The sequence below is a fragment of the Leopardus geoffroyi genome, chromosome A2 (genome assembly GCF_018350155.1).
Source record: "Leopardus geoffroyi isolate Oge1 chromosome A2, O.geoffroyi_Oge1_pat1.0, whole genome shotgun sequence".
NCBI lineage: Eukaryota > Metazoa > Chordata > Mammalia > Carnivora > Felidae > Leopardus > Leopardus geoffroyi.
In genome coordinates this window covers 106,326,587-106,342,143 of record NC_059331.1, presented here as the reverse complement: position 1 = coordinate 106,342,143, position 15,557 = coordinate 106,326,587, and positions in this window count along the sequence as shown.

Here is a 15,557-nt window from a genome sequence, read left to right as displayed (position 1 = left end):
CTTGAAAGTTTAATTTCTAGCCTTGTCTAATAATTCACTAAATGTTTTGCTTTTATGGTGAGGAATTTCTTCTGTATTCTTTCATTTATTCAACACATATTTACTAAATGCTTATTACATACCAGCATTATTCCAGATGCTAGGTATACATCAGAGAACAAACCAGACAGATTTCTGTCATTTTAGGTTTTAAGTGGAAAGACAGATACAATCATAAACATAAGTTGATGAGCTTTTAAAAGATGAAAAATGCTATGGAAAAAGAACCTCGAAGAGCCTATGAATCTAGATAAAGGGTGGGTGGGTGAGTCTACTTTTAAAATAGGATGAAGGAAGGATACCAGAGTGGCTCAGTCATTAAGTGTGTGACTTCAGCTCAGGGCATGATGTCGCCCTTTTTGAGTTAGAGCCCCAAATGGGGCTGACAGCTCCGAACCTGGAGCTGCTTCAATTCTGTGTCCCTCTCTCTCTGCCCCTCCCCCACTCCTACGCGGGCATGCGCACATTCTAACACTAAATACACATTAAAAAATAAAATAGGATGGGATGGTCTAGGTGAGCTTCACTGAGAAGATGCCATTTGACCAGATTCTTGAAAGAAGTCTTACACCAACTAATTCGATAGTCCCGCACTTTGTTGATGTGTTTCTTACTCCTTAGTTTCTTTGTTTTGCTTGGGATAATTTGATACAATGAACATATGGAAGTAAAGAATGCTCAGTAAATATCTCTTGATCTTTATTAGCTAGAAATAGCTTTAAAGAGCCTAATTTATATGTGAAAGAACTCAAACGCCAGTTTCCCCATTTGTTCCTGTACTGAATGTCCAGAAGAAAATGACTCTTGAACTTGCGAACTAAGTAGCATTCTCAATCTTTTGATGTCAGCTTCAGATAAAACCTTGTTATCTTAAAGATAAAGTTTATGTAAATCAAAATCCAGGCTCCTTGCTTGGCTTACCTGACAATCGCTAATTTCATAATATTCCTTTGTCATTTAAAAAATTGTATATGAATATGCAGTAAAAATCCACACTTGTTCCTTATTTAATTTTTGGGCTTTTCAGTTTGAGGTTTGTTTTTTCCTTGGTCAGATATCTTTTATCAGATACTATTCAGAAACTAAAAACCACCATGATGCACACTGAAAGGGTTACAGAATTTCTAACAAGGGGGAAACGATGAACACAATTTAAAAATTACAATTTTGACAAGAAACATATATTCTTAATAGCTTCAGTAATGTCGTCATGAAATATTAACTGCATGTTTCGTGATTCTGAATCTAATTTTAACTAATTTAGAAGGATCATTAGAAACAAATTCAAATATCTTGGATGTCTTCCCGAGAGCATTTTATTTCCCTTTTTTTATTTATAGTTCTCTTCCTTTTGTTCCAGTTTCTTGCCAGTTCAAATCATATATGGCATGAATAGACATTTTTTCCGTAAAATTAAGATCCCAGCATCCACAATGTTCTACAGCTTGCTTCCTTTATTTTCATTTCAAACTTTCACTATCTGATAATAAATAACATGTGATGTTAAGAAATTGCATACTGTTCAATTTAATGTATATTAAAATGATGTCGCTTCCATCTGACAAATCTAATTTTTATCCAAAGCACAAGCATGTTTGTCATGTTTTTTTTTAACGCTTTAAATTGAAACTAAGTATTCCAAAAGATACGTGTAATTACATCATTTGTTGTAAGAGTGAGCACATCATCCTGTCTTGAGCTTTAATCAATAGATTTCACCTGTTTGTGAAAGGATGTTCATTTTAGCATTCTTGGGCTAAACATCCTGATGCTTAGCCATGAAGCCCTATTTAAATCAATTTCGATACAGTCATACAATGGAAAAATACAGAGCTATTCACAAAGAGTAGATGTTTGTGTGCTAGATCTCAAAAGTTTCTGTCATATACTGCAAAATCCGCTCACCAATGTTCATTGTCACCTAAGTTTATTATGGTTTTAGCTTTCTTTTTAACTTTGGAAGCAGTTAAGTAGGAAAGACCTTTTCTCCGCAAACAACAAGGAATGATACATATTGGTAATTATTTGAAATCTAAATTTATTATTTTCTAAATTCCCATGGAGATTCAGTCTATTTCTCATTACTATATTTTGTTCCATTTTCTCTTCCCAGACAGACAACTATTTTATTCTATGTTCTAATAAAACTGTCATTTTTTTTGGTAGAAAGGATCTTTAATTTATATATTAATTTGGAGAGATGTCATATTTACAGGGATATACATGAAACATATATATTATATATTACATTATATATTAGATGTATATATTCATGTAATATATATATATTACATGTATATATTATATGTATATAAATGGAGCTAAGAGGTATTTTGATTCCTTTTAGTGTTAAATGTATTACATATATTTTATCTTTTGATTTATTATTAGATATCTTCTCCTATTTTCTAATGCATTGTTTTGTGTATACGAATGCAACTGATTTCATGTCAACTATGTACCCGGAATTTTTTGTGAAATATCTTTTCTTTCATACCATTTCACATTTTAAACTACTTCTTTTGATTTTCCAGGTAAATACTGTTATCAGGTGCAAGTAATAGTTTTGCCACTTCCTTTCTAATACTTACATCTTAACTTTCTCCCATCTCACTAATATTCACAGAATGATATTAAATAGATGACAGTAAATGACATTTCTTCTAGATTTTAACAGAAATGAATCCATTGCTTCATCATTGAGAGTGATTCTGATTTTGGGTTTGAAATAATCTATTCCTTTTTTATTTTTTTCAAATAAGGAATAAATATAAATATTATCAACTGCCTTTTGGCATCTCTGAATACGAATATGATTTTCCCTTCCACCAGTCATTGAATAGGTATAGCTCTACTAATATTAACCTGTTATTACTTTCTTCATATGAATTTTATGTGGACGTAATACTTTGACTTAATGTGATTATTTTATGTAATGATGTTGTTTGGGATTCTTTAATGACATTTGTGAGTGGAGTCTCTAAATTTTCTTCATTGTGTTATGTTTGTCATGCTTTTATATTAATGTTATGCTGCCTATGAAGAAAGGAAGCATGTTTTTCTTCATACTCTGCTTTGCAACATCTTAAAAGAATCAACTATTTGTTCAAAAGATCTTGATAAATTTCATCATGAAGTCATTCAGGTCTGAAAACATGAAGAAATAACTACAACAATTTTATGCCGTCTATGTTAATTTGCCTTTTAAACATTTGCATCTTTTCTTGTGTAAGCTACACCAACATCATTTTTCATGGATTTACTTCTTATAGGATTTTTAAAAAATTTTATTTACCTATAGATGAGAGATGAGACAAGTCTTCGATTTGGCAAATATAATTTTGTAACTATAGTAAGTCCTTGCTTTGTACAGTACTGTATTAATAACCCTCACATGTGGGAACTGTACTAAGAGAGAATGTAGTTCCAATATGCACACATCATAGTTAACACGGTGTGGTGTAAAGTGTGGACTATGTGTATGAAGAGATTGTCCCCCTTCTCAGTTTTTACTTTCTACGTTTTTTATTCCTTTTCTTGATTAGGCTCTCACCTCCCCAAAGAATGAGCTCCTATATTATATATTAATTAAGCCATTTTTATATTTTGCTATTGATACCATTTTTAGTTTCCATTTCTTCCTTATGTTTAGCTTTTTTTTCTTTTTTTTTTTTTTTTTTTTACTTTCATTTTAGTACTTGATTTGGTTTCATTTTTTCTTCTCAAGCATATAAGGCTAGAGTTTCCCCATGTGTTACAGTACCACACTAACTTTTAATATATAGTTTTTTTTTTTTTTCCTATTAGTTGTTAGCTATTCTACAGATTTTGATTAGATTTCTCTTTGATCCTAAGTAGTTTGCTTCTTCCTATCTGGCTACTCCTTCTATTTAATTCTTCAAACTCATATTCAACAGGTAGTGGTACTCAACCAGCACATTACAAAGCCATTACTAATATTATTAATTATTTTAGCCTAAAACACAGCTAAGAAGTATGGGACATCATTACCTGAAAATCTCCTGTCAAAGCACTTTTTAGTCCTACCCAAGGGTGTCAATTACTTTCTTCTCCCATTTACATTGCTTAGCAGTTTTCCATGGTGACTGTGGATAACAAGGAATTATGAACACCATTACTCTATCACCTTGGAATGATTAATTTTGATAGTTTATTATTATTGAGTAGAACAGAACTTAAGGAGAGTATCTGGTCTGTTTATAAAGGGAGAATTCATTCAAAATATCTGAATGGACTATTTTTCACTACTTTCTAGACAATCTTTAAGGAAAAAATGTGTTATAATATCTCTTTAAAAGCAAAATCTCTCTGAGTCATGAGATCAAGCTCAATATCTGTCTTGTGCTTGGCCTGGAGCTTCCTTAAGACTCTCTCTTCCCCTCTCTATCTCTGGCCCCTCTACAACTTGAGCACCTGCTCTCTTTCTCAAAAAAAAAAAAAAAAAAAAGAAAAAGAAAAGAAAAGAAAAAAAGAAAAAAAAAGCAAATTTATATATTTTTTAAAAGACTTCAATTTTTACTTTCGGGGTAGGAATTTTAAAAGATACTAATAATGGGGGCACCTGGGTAACTCAGTCAGTTAAGCTTCTGACTTCGGCTCAGGTCATGATCTCATGGTTGGTAAGTTTGAGCCCCAAGTCGGTCTCTGTGCTGACAGCCCAGAGCCTGGAGCCTGCTTCAGATTCTGTGTCTCCCTCTCTCTTGGCCCCTCCCCTGCTCACACTCTGTCTCTCTGGCTGGGTCAAAAACAAACAAACAAACAAACAAACAAAAATAAATAAACAAAGGATAGTAATAATGGTAGAAGCATAAAACACACAGAAAAATAGACACCAAAATTTAGTCAATGGAGGAAATTCCACTCTTCCAGGTTGGAGTACCTCATACCAGACTTTCGCTCCCACTAGAAACAAATTAAAAACTAGATTAAATACATAAAATAAGTGCTTTCAGACATTCGGCAATAGCCAGCACAGGACTGACCTTTCAGGTAACGGAATTAAATAAGGTGAGGCTAATGACTGTCTGAAGCTCCTACATGTGGGCAAATTCTGGCCCATGATGTAGACAGGAGGAATCCAAACAGAGCCTAGTGGTCTAAGTTAAGAAAACAGATTGGAGTTCAGGCAGTCTGAGGGAGGTGGACTCAGCAGACAGGGTAAGAGAAGAGGCAGAGCCACAGTCCACTAGGTTTACCTCAGAAAAAAACTCAGAAGCTAACCTGAAAATATTCCAACTAACCGAAGATGGGGCAATTTGAGTTTCTACAAAAATAAGAATTGCAATGGATTGAATATAAAAAATATTTAATTCCATGAGTTCCTAATGATATATAAGTTTTAAAAACAAATTGGTTGCTTTCTATAAATGGTGACAAGAAACCCAATTTATAATTTTGAAATTGGGCTAATAAAAGGAATAAATAAGTATTTCTTTAAATAAAGTGTTACCATTATATGGGGAGCCTGGGTAGCTTTGTCGGTTGAGTGTCTGACAGCTGACATCAACTCAGGTCATGATCCCTGTGTTGTGGGATTGAGCCCCGCATCGGGCTCCATGCTGAGCATGGAATCTGCTTAGGATTCCCTCCCTCCCTCTCTCTGTCTCTCTCTCCCCCTCTCTCCCTCTCCCTTGCCCCTCTCTCTTGTTCATGCTCCCTCTAAAAAAACAAAAAATAAAAAGCAAAACAACAACAAAAAAAAGTGGTACCCTTATAATAGAGGAAACATGAAATTTTCTGAGGTAAAAAATGTAAATAAAATGATAAAAATGATGTCCTCTCCAATTAGTTAATGGAGCCAGATATGGAGAATTGATAGCTATTAACTTAAAAAAAATAATTAAAAACTGGTATCATGATTTTCTGATAAAATAACACAGCATCATATATAGACTTTGCAAAGGAATAAAAGCCAAATCAGAACAAGCTTCTAAATATGGCTGCCAATTTCCAGGAATAGCAAAGGACAGAGGAACATGTTGAACTACACCAGGAATATGCCAACTACAAAATCCAGACTGTGGAGAACTACAAGTAAAATGGCCCAGGTTCTTCAACAGATATATTTTAAGAAAAGCATAGGAGAATCTGTAGAATTAAAGAAGACAAAAATATATCAAGTTAACAATTGGCCAGGACTAAACTATAGATTCTAGTAATTCACATTTGGGTGACCATAATCACTTCCAGATTCAAGGAAGTGTTTACCATAAAATTCAGGATACTGATTTCTCTTCAGGGAGGCTAACAATATGAATGAGATGAGACACATGGAGGAGATACGGAGATAGCTGGCAATGTTCTATTTCTTGACTTGAGTGGTAGTTGTGAGATCAGTCTCCTTATAGTAACTCACAAACTTCATATTGGTTTTGTACGGTTTTTTGTATCTGTATTTTATTGCACTACAAAATTTTTTTAAATAAATAATATAAAAACAACAAAATAATAATACCTCATTTCATCAGTGACAGAATAATTTAAAGTGTGTTAGTGATCTCCTATTGTCTATCTCCTCATGGAGGACTTTGTTTTATAGTTATTACCCCAAGTGTGGTATGAAAACCACCAGCTAAGCCACCCCCTCAGAACCAGTTAGAAATGCAGTGTCTCAGTTCCTATGCATGACCTACTGAATCAGAATCTGTATTTTAGTAAAATTCCCAAGAGGTCCATGTTTATAATAAAATTTGAAAAGCAGTATTTTGTAGCATCCTCCACAGACTTGTTAAGTGGCATACTTTTAGTTACATTAAATTAGTAGCTTACTCATTTTTCCCTAAGTCCTCTAGTTATTAAACTTTTTTTTAAATAAACTAAGCAATTTCTTCCTGTAATTTCCAGATTCTGGTCTTCTATAGAAATACAGTATAAACCCAGTCTTTTCCACATAGTATCCTCCTGTATTTGAAAACAGTCCTCTATTCTTCAAGCTAGGCATGCCAAGTTGTTTTAATTTTTCCTTGTATGCCTTGACTTCCAAACTTTTATACTGTCTCATATTTCTGTGAATGTACAATATCCTTCCTAAAATGTGTCTGTTCAAATTGTACATGTCTTAGAATTTATGTGACAAGTATGCAACATGATGTTGGGAGAAGTCCAATATTCATGAGAATATTATTATATAACAAATGCTAATCTTTACCATCCTCATTTAAAAACAAAACAAGTCCAAGATTTCCAAGACAAAACCACATCTTTTTATTAATCATGATCTCAACATTGCATATCTCTTATTCAATGTTTCTGTTATTGTTGTGCTATTGTTGTTTTCTCCAAACCTTAGGATCATGACAAGCTTGGAGATAATTAAAATTCCAGAAAATTTTGCATATCAACATTTGCAGAGATTGGATTCTCCTCTTCTTGACATATATAATTGATTTTCATTGTGTAAATGTAAGCAGCTGTAAGTATTCATGCTATCTTATTTTACTGTGTATGTAAGCTTTCCTCCTTATTAAGATATAGTCAAGTACCGATCAATGATGTTGTCACTGGGAATCCTGCCTTTGTCCTTTTTGAAATCTTTTCCTTCGAGCTCTGATGTAAACTTAGGGCAACAATTAAAACCCAACTCTTAGCAGAGCTAAGTAAAATATAAAATGTGTTAGTTTTTTTTTCTAATTAATTCAAATGACTGTGACGTTAAAGTCAATGCTTTCTGCCCTTTTATTGAATAGCTATCTTTCAGTCTGTATCTTGTTTTTAATGACTACAGTATTGTGTGTTAGCTTTATCTGAAACTCGAGAGAAGAGGATGAGGAGTTGACAACTAGGGTATCACAGTAAACTTACTAGTCCATTGATGTGTCTCCCATTCAATGAATAATTACTCTGTGTATGATACTACAGATAACAACATTAATTATGGCCTTTGTGGTTAAAGAGCTCATAGCCAAAGAGCTCATAGTATGTATGAAGAACTACATACATAAATAGTTATTTGTGGGTAGAGCATTATTCAATAATCAAAATTCAGTTATAATGTTATGGAGGTGGTCCAGGATGGCAGTGTACAAAGACTGAACTCACCTCCTCCCATGGACACACCAAATTCACTGCGGTATCTGGAATAAATCCCACTGAAAAAGAACTGAAAACTAGCTGAACAGCTCTCTCCACTGCAAGGGATAAAAGGCTCGTGTTGAGTCAAGTAGGGACACAGTGGCCCACAATAGGGAAGGGTCTCATAGCGACAGAGCCTCTCCCTGTGGATAAAGTATTTGTGTCCCTTATCCAACACCCCAAACCTTGAGACCTCTACCAGAGAGACAAGGCCCCAAAACTGTCTAGCTTTGAAAAACAACTGGGCACGGGATGCTCAGTTGGTTGAGCATCTGGCTTCAGTTCAGTTCATGATCTCGTGATTCCTGGGTTCGACCCCACTTTGGGCTCTATGCTGACAGCACAGAGCCCGGAGCCTGCTTCAGATTCTGTGTGTGTGTGTCTCTGTCTGCCCTTCCCCCTTTCATTTTCTCTCTCTCTCTCTCTCTCTCTCTCTCTCAAAAATATACATTAAAAAAATTAAAATAAATAAGAAGAAAGAAAGGCAATTGGGCCAACAGTGATGGGACCCCTGGGTTGTGAGGAGCTCATGTGTAAACTCATGGTCCAAGATCTGCCTGTGTTCCAAAGGGAGAGATCCAAAGGCAGATCTGAGGACCCAGGGCAAAGGCAACAGTTTTACAGATGACTAGATTATATGTGAAGGAGATTTATTTGTTAATCATAAAACACCTGCTGGAGGAGCAAGAACCAATGTCTCTTACTTTGGGGAGGGAGGCACAGATGAGCACGTTTTTTGCACGCTCCCTCTACTGTGCCAAAACAGGTAGTCATGTAGGTACATAGACTCCCTAAAGCCATGGGCATACCCCACTGCCCACATTCTTTCATGGCCTTACTAACTGAAGGCATGCCCTATCCCTAGCACTTTTCCTTTATATCATTAAGGCTGTAAACAGGCCTTGCCCTCAGCACTATCTCACAGCCTCACTAAAGCCAGTAAGTTAGTATTATCCGTACAGGAAACACCTCTTGATCACTTAGCCATAGTGGTTAGAGAGGCTTGCCTTTCTGGGCCGTTTGAGACTACAACCGTCAGAAAGACAGTTTGGGGTGGACTACATACCCAGGAACTGCACAGAAAGCTAGATGATACAAATTTGCAGTCTACGTGTGAAAAAAGTCTGTTTACTTTCTTGAGGCTTGAACCTGAGGGGCAGGCTCAGGTATAGCATACGTCCAGAAGCTAAAAAGACATGCTCAGAAAACATAGGCAGGGACACACTATCTTCAAGCCCTCCCTTGGCCCTCAGCAGAGTTTACAATTATAGCCCCACAGGATTATATATATTTGTGTACTTTAAATGCTGCTGATTAAGGATCTGGCTTCCAATCAGCCTGAAACTAGGTGCCTACAGAGACCTCTCCCTTTGGAACACAGGCAGATCTTGGCCCATCCTCAACAACTGGAACTGCTGAAGAATAAGTCAAGCTACTTAGCAATAACAAAATATCATAAGAAAACAAAGAGCTAGGGCAAGTTTGAACAGTAACATTTATCTCCTACACAAGGCCACTCCTTCAAGACTGAGAGATATCACTTTTTTGCCTAATACATAGAAACAAACACAGAGAATCAAGCAAAATGAGGAACAAAGAAAAATGTTTCAAGTAATAGAACAAAACAAAACCTCAGAAAAATACGTTAATGATGTGATTATTCTACCTGATAAAGAGTTATAAGTAATGGTCATGAAGATGCTCAACAATCTTGGGAGAAGAATGAATGAACAAGAGCCATGATATAGATTTGATACAGAAAACATAAGAAATTACCAAACAGAAATGACAGAAGTCACAGAACTGAAGAATACAGAAAATGAACTCACAAAGTACACTAGAGAAATTCAACAGCAGATTAGATGAAGTAAAAGGTAGATCAGCAAGTTGAAAGATAAAGCAATGGAACTCACTAAGACAGCAGCAAAAATTAAAAAAAAAAAAAAAAAATTAACAAGTGGTAGCTTAACAGACCTATGGGACAATACCAAGCAGAGTAACATTTTAATCATAGGGGTCCCAGAAGAAGAGAGATAAAGGGGCAGAAAACTTTTTTGAAGAAAGAATGGCTACAAGCTTTCCTAACCAGAGTACCGGGGTGGCTGAGTTGGTTGAGTGTCTGACTCCTGATTTTGGCTCAGGTCATGATCCCAGGATCATGGGATCAAGCCCCATGTCAGGCTCCATGCTGAGTGTGGAGCCTGCATAAGATTCTCTCTCTCTCCCCCTGTCCCTCTCCCCAGCATATGCTCTCCATCTAAATAATTAGTAAAATAATATAAAAAACTTCCTCAACTGTAGAATGAAACAAACATCCAGATCTGGCATCGTAGAGAGATCTAGCATCACACTATGATCAAGGGGGATTTATTTCAGAAATGCAAGGATGATTCAATGTCCACAAATCAATGCAATAAACTGAATTAATAAAATAAAGGATTAAAAAAAAACTATGATCAATAAATGCAGAAAAAAAGCACCTGACAAAATTCAACATCCACTTATAATAAAAACTCTCAACAAAGTGGGTATGGGAAGAATGTAACTGAACATAATAAAGGCCATATATGACAAACTCACTGCTAACATTATACTCAATGGTAAAAAGCTAAAACCTTCTTCTTTAAGATCAGGAACAATACAAGGATTCCCACTCACCACTTTTATTCAACATACTATTCAAAATTCTATCCATGGTAATTAGAGAAGATAAATATAAATAAATGGCATCCGAATTGGAAAGGAAAACTGTCACTATTTCAGATGATCTGATACTATGTGTAGAAACGCCTAAAGACTCCACCAAAAAAGGTGTTAGAATAAATGAATTTCGTAAATTTGCAGGACACAAAAATCAATATAAAGAAATCTGTTGCATTTCTATGCATTACTAAGAAACTATCAGAAAGAGAGAAATAAAAACAATCCCATTTACAGTGGCATCAAAAAGAATAAATATGAACAAAATTAAGGGATTGAAAGACCTGCATATAGAAAACTGTAAGACATTAATTTAAAAAATGAAGAGGGGCCCCTGAGCGGCTCAGTTGGTTAAGCATCTGACTCTTGGTTTCCACTCAGGTCCAGATTTCACAGTTCACGTGTTCTAGCCCTATATGTGTGGGGTTCAGCTCCATGCTGCCAGTACAGTGCTTGGGATTCTCTCTTATTCTGCCCCTCCGCTGCTCCTGTCCTTTTCTCTCCAAATTCAGCCCCTCCTCTGCTTGCGTTCTCTCCCTTTCTCAAAATAAATAAACAAAGCAAAACAAAACAAAAAAAAAGACTTAATTAAAATGAAAAATGAAAAAAAAAAAACACAAATAAATGTAACAGTATTCCATGTTCACAGATTGGAAGAATTACTATCGTTAAAGTGTCTGTCCTGTCCAAAGCAATCTACAAATTCAGTTTAATCCTTATCAAAATTCCAATGGCATTTTTCACAAAACTAGAAAATTACTTTTTTTTTTTTAATTTTTTTTTTCAACGTTTATTTATTTTGGGGACAGAAAGAGACAGAGCATGAACGGGGGAGGGGCAGAGAGAGAGGGAGACACAGAATCGGAAACAGGCTCCAGGCTCTGAGCCATCAGCCCAGAGCCCGACGCGGGGCTCGAACTCACGGACCGCGAGATCGTGACCTGGCTGAAGTCGGACGCTTAACCGACTGCGCCACCCAGGCTCCCCGAAAAATTACTTTTAAATTTTGTACAGAACCACAAAACACTCCAAATAGCCAAAACAATCTTGAGAAAGAACAAAGTGAGAGGTATCACACTCTCTGATTTCAAAATATAACAAAGCTATAGTAATCAAAACAGCATTGTATTGGCATAAAAACAGACACATGGATCGATGGAACAGAAAAAGAGCTCTGAAGTAAGCCCATGCATATATTTATCGATGCATTATTCAATTAGGACAAAAGATCCAAGTATATACAACTGGCAAAAGGCAGTCTCTTCCACAAATGTTAATGGAAAAATTGGATAGCCACATGCAAAAAAATAAAACTACACCATTATCTTACACAGTACACAAAAATTAACACAAAATGCATTCAAGACCTAAATGTAAGACCTGAGGCCATACAACACCTAGATGAAAACATAGATATTTAACTCCTTGGCATTGGTCTTGGCATTAAATTTTTGGATCTAACTAAAAGCAACAGCAACAAAAGTAAAAATGAACGTGGGACCGTATCAAACTAAAAAGTGTTGCACAGTGAAGAAACCATAAACAAAATGAAAAGGCAACCTACTAAATGGATGCAAATATTTTCAAGTCATATATCGGACAATTCTTTATGTATATCTAAAATATAGTAAGAATTCAAGCAGTTCAATAGCAAAAAATGAAATAATCTGATTAAAAAATGGGAAGAAAATCTAAATAGACATTTTTCTGAAGAAACCATACAGAAAGCCAACAGACACATGAAAAGATGTTCACTATCACTTATCAGAGTAATTATCATAAAAATACAAACCAAAACCACAATAATTTATCCTCACACACCTGTTAGAAGGGCAATTATCAAAAGGACAAGAAATAACAAGTATTGGAGAGGATGTGGATAAAAGGGAGCACTGCACACCGCTGGGGAGAATGTAAACTGGTATAGACACTATAGGAAACCGAATGGTGATTTCTTAAAAATTTAAAAATGGAAATAGCAGGTATTCCACTTCTAGGCATTCATCAGAAGAAAACAAAAACACTAATTCAGAAAAGATACATGCACTCCAACGTTCACTGCAGAATTATTTATAGTAGCCAAGACACGGTAAGTCATCAAAGTATCCATAAACATGAATAGATAGAGATATGGCATGTACATACAACGGAACATTACTCATCCACAAAAAAAAGGCAATCTTGCCATTTGCAACCACATGGGTGTACCTCGGGGGTATTATACTAAGTCAGATGCAGAAAGACAAATACCATATGATTTCACTTACCTGTGAAATCCAGAAAACAAAACAAAAACAAAACACACTCACAGACAGGGACAGACATCAGTGGTTATCAAAAGAGAAGGAGCTAGGGAGGGTGGGCAAAACGGGTGAAGGTGGTCAACTGTACGGTGACAGATGGTAACTAGATTTGTGCTGATTACTTGGTATATAAAAATCACATTATTATGTGGTATACCTAAAACTAAGTATTTACCAATTTTACCTCATTAAAAAAAAAATCAATTGTACAGAGAGTGTACCTCACGGCAGGGGTGCTGTGGTCCTAACAATGATAAACCAGCAGTGGGACGACAGCTTTTCTCATTTTGTAACGGAAGTGGAATTTGGCTACAACCACACAGAAGAGTAGAAACAATCAAGGGAGAATTGAATTGGAATCGCGATTCGACCCCTGTCTAGCTTTGGGATTTGGCCTTAGGCTTCAGTTCCCTCAGCTGCAGAACATCAATAATAATGCCTAAAATGTGGGATTGTGGGAAATTGGACTTAATGTGTCTGGCATGGTATTTGACACAAAGATATACTTAAAACAATGGTAGACACTTCTACGAATCACCTAAAGATGAATAGGCAGCAAAGAAGAAGAAGTGAGGGAATTGACCTGAGTCAAGTAACGATTGTTAAATTAAGGACTGTGTGAGTCTTAGATACCGGCTGCTTTTTCAGGGATGACCTATGTTAAGAGTACTAATTAAAATGCCCTTTTCTGTGACAGAGATACACTTGCTTTTAACTAGTCATTTAGGCTGTATTAGAGAACTCTGGGCAAGTGAAGAGAGGTTAGGGCACGGCAAGGCTGAGATGCAACTGGGTCTCTCAGATGGACAATAGATAGACCTGTAGGGAGGTTGTGGGAGGCGGGCCATTTCAGTTCAAGTCCATCTGTGACCACAAATTGCTCCTCTCCAAGAAAGCATTTTGCTTCGGGTCATCACACAATGGAAATTAGATTATTAAGAATGTAGGCTACTCAGATAACAAGAATAGGCAGTGTTTTAAATCTGCTTCATATTCGCCTCAATTAAAGAAAAGGCAAGCATTTGTGTCCTGAGTAGGTTTGGTCCAGAAACACTGCTGCAATTTTCTGTGTTGCTGGTCCAATGTGAACATTACTGTGTGTTAATAAACTTGCAGCTTGACACGTTGATAGTTTCACCTATAAATGTGATTTAAAATGTTTATAAAATAGGGTTATGCCGAAGTCGTATTCAGGCTGTTTTTTGCTTAGCTCAAGCATTAATGAAACCAATGGCAATTCAAGCTAAAAAGATCAAAAACTAATTGCCCAGCAGTTGTCACCATCAGGAGAATGCTGAAATAACTGGAAAATCTGAGACCTCTGAAAACAGAAGCAGTTGTTCAGGCTGATTTCAAATTATGCTAATAAGCAAAATGTGAGACACAGTCTTTCTCACCCTTATTCGTTTCCACAGTCATTTCATTTCTGTTAAATTAATTTCACATTAATTCAAACTTGCACACCCCTGTACTGTAGATTTTTTTATACCACTTCACTTCCTGAATAGGTCAGATCAGGTGTGAGAGATCAGAGATGTAGAAGAAAAATTGAAGTCAGGATGCACAGATTAAAATAAAATTGCAAAATTCACTCTGTTTTTAGCAATGGGATAAATAACAAGAGATTCTTTAGGGGTAAAATCAGTTCTAAAATTAACCTGAAAGAAGAGAAGATATCTAAAATTGTCCTTGGTTGACAGAAGCCTAATTACGTATCACTCCAAGTTTTCACTAAACAGTGCTTTGAAAACTAAAAAACACTAGTTAACGTTCACTAATATCTAACACCTAGTTTTTCTTTATATAATATTCTTGGCATATGTTCCTACTCTTCTATTATTTTTGTTATTAATTATGAAATTCAAAAACTATAGCTGTATTAAAACTCACAAGCAAACAAAAATACTTCATTTTGATCTTTCACCAGGCAGTAATAAACCACAATCATCCAAGATTTGTGATTCCAAACTGTACTGATTTGCGTTTATCGTTATCAACATAATTATACGTGAATTTTATTTTCAATAATGAGCCATGAAACAGAAAAGTATGTTTTTAAAAAAACAGGGGAAATGCTACAGGAAAAGCAGTCTGGTTTCCTTCAGCAATAAACATCAGAAAACTGCAACGTGGAAGAGAAAGATCACTTATCTTTTGCTGTATGACAAATCACCCAAACTTATATGGTGTAAAACTATAACTAGTAATTATTATTATCGTTCACGGTTTGGAGGTCTTATAAGTTCAACTAGACCCCTTATGTGGGGTCTCTTAGGCTGTTATGGTAAGATGGCAGGATAAGCTAAATAAATTGGACACGATTATTCCTTAAGCTCATACATTATCATTCTTGACTGCAAAAAAAGTCAAGAGCAATTCTAAAGTCTCCTCACTGCTCAAACACAAAAACAACATTTTTTTATG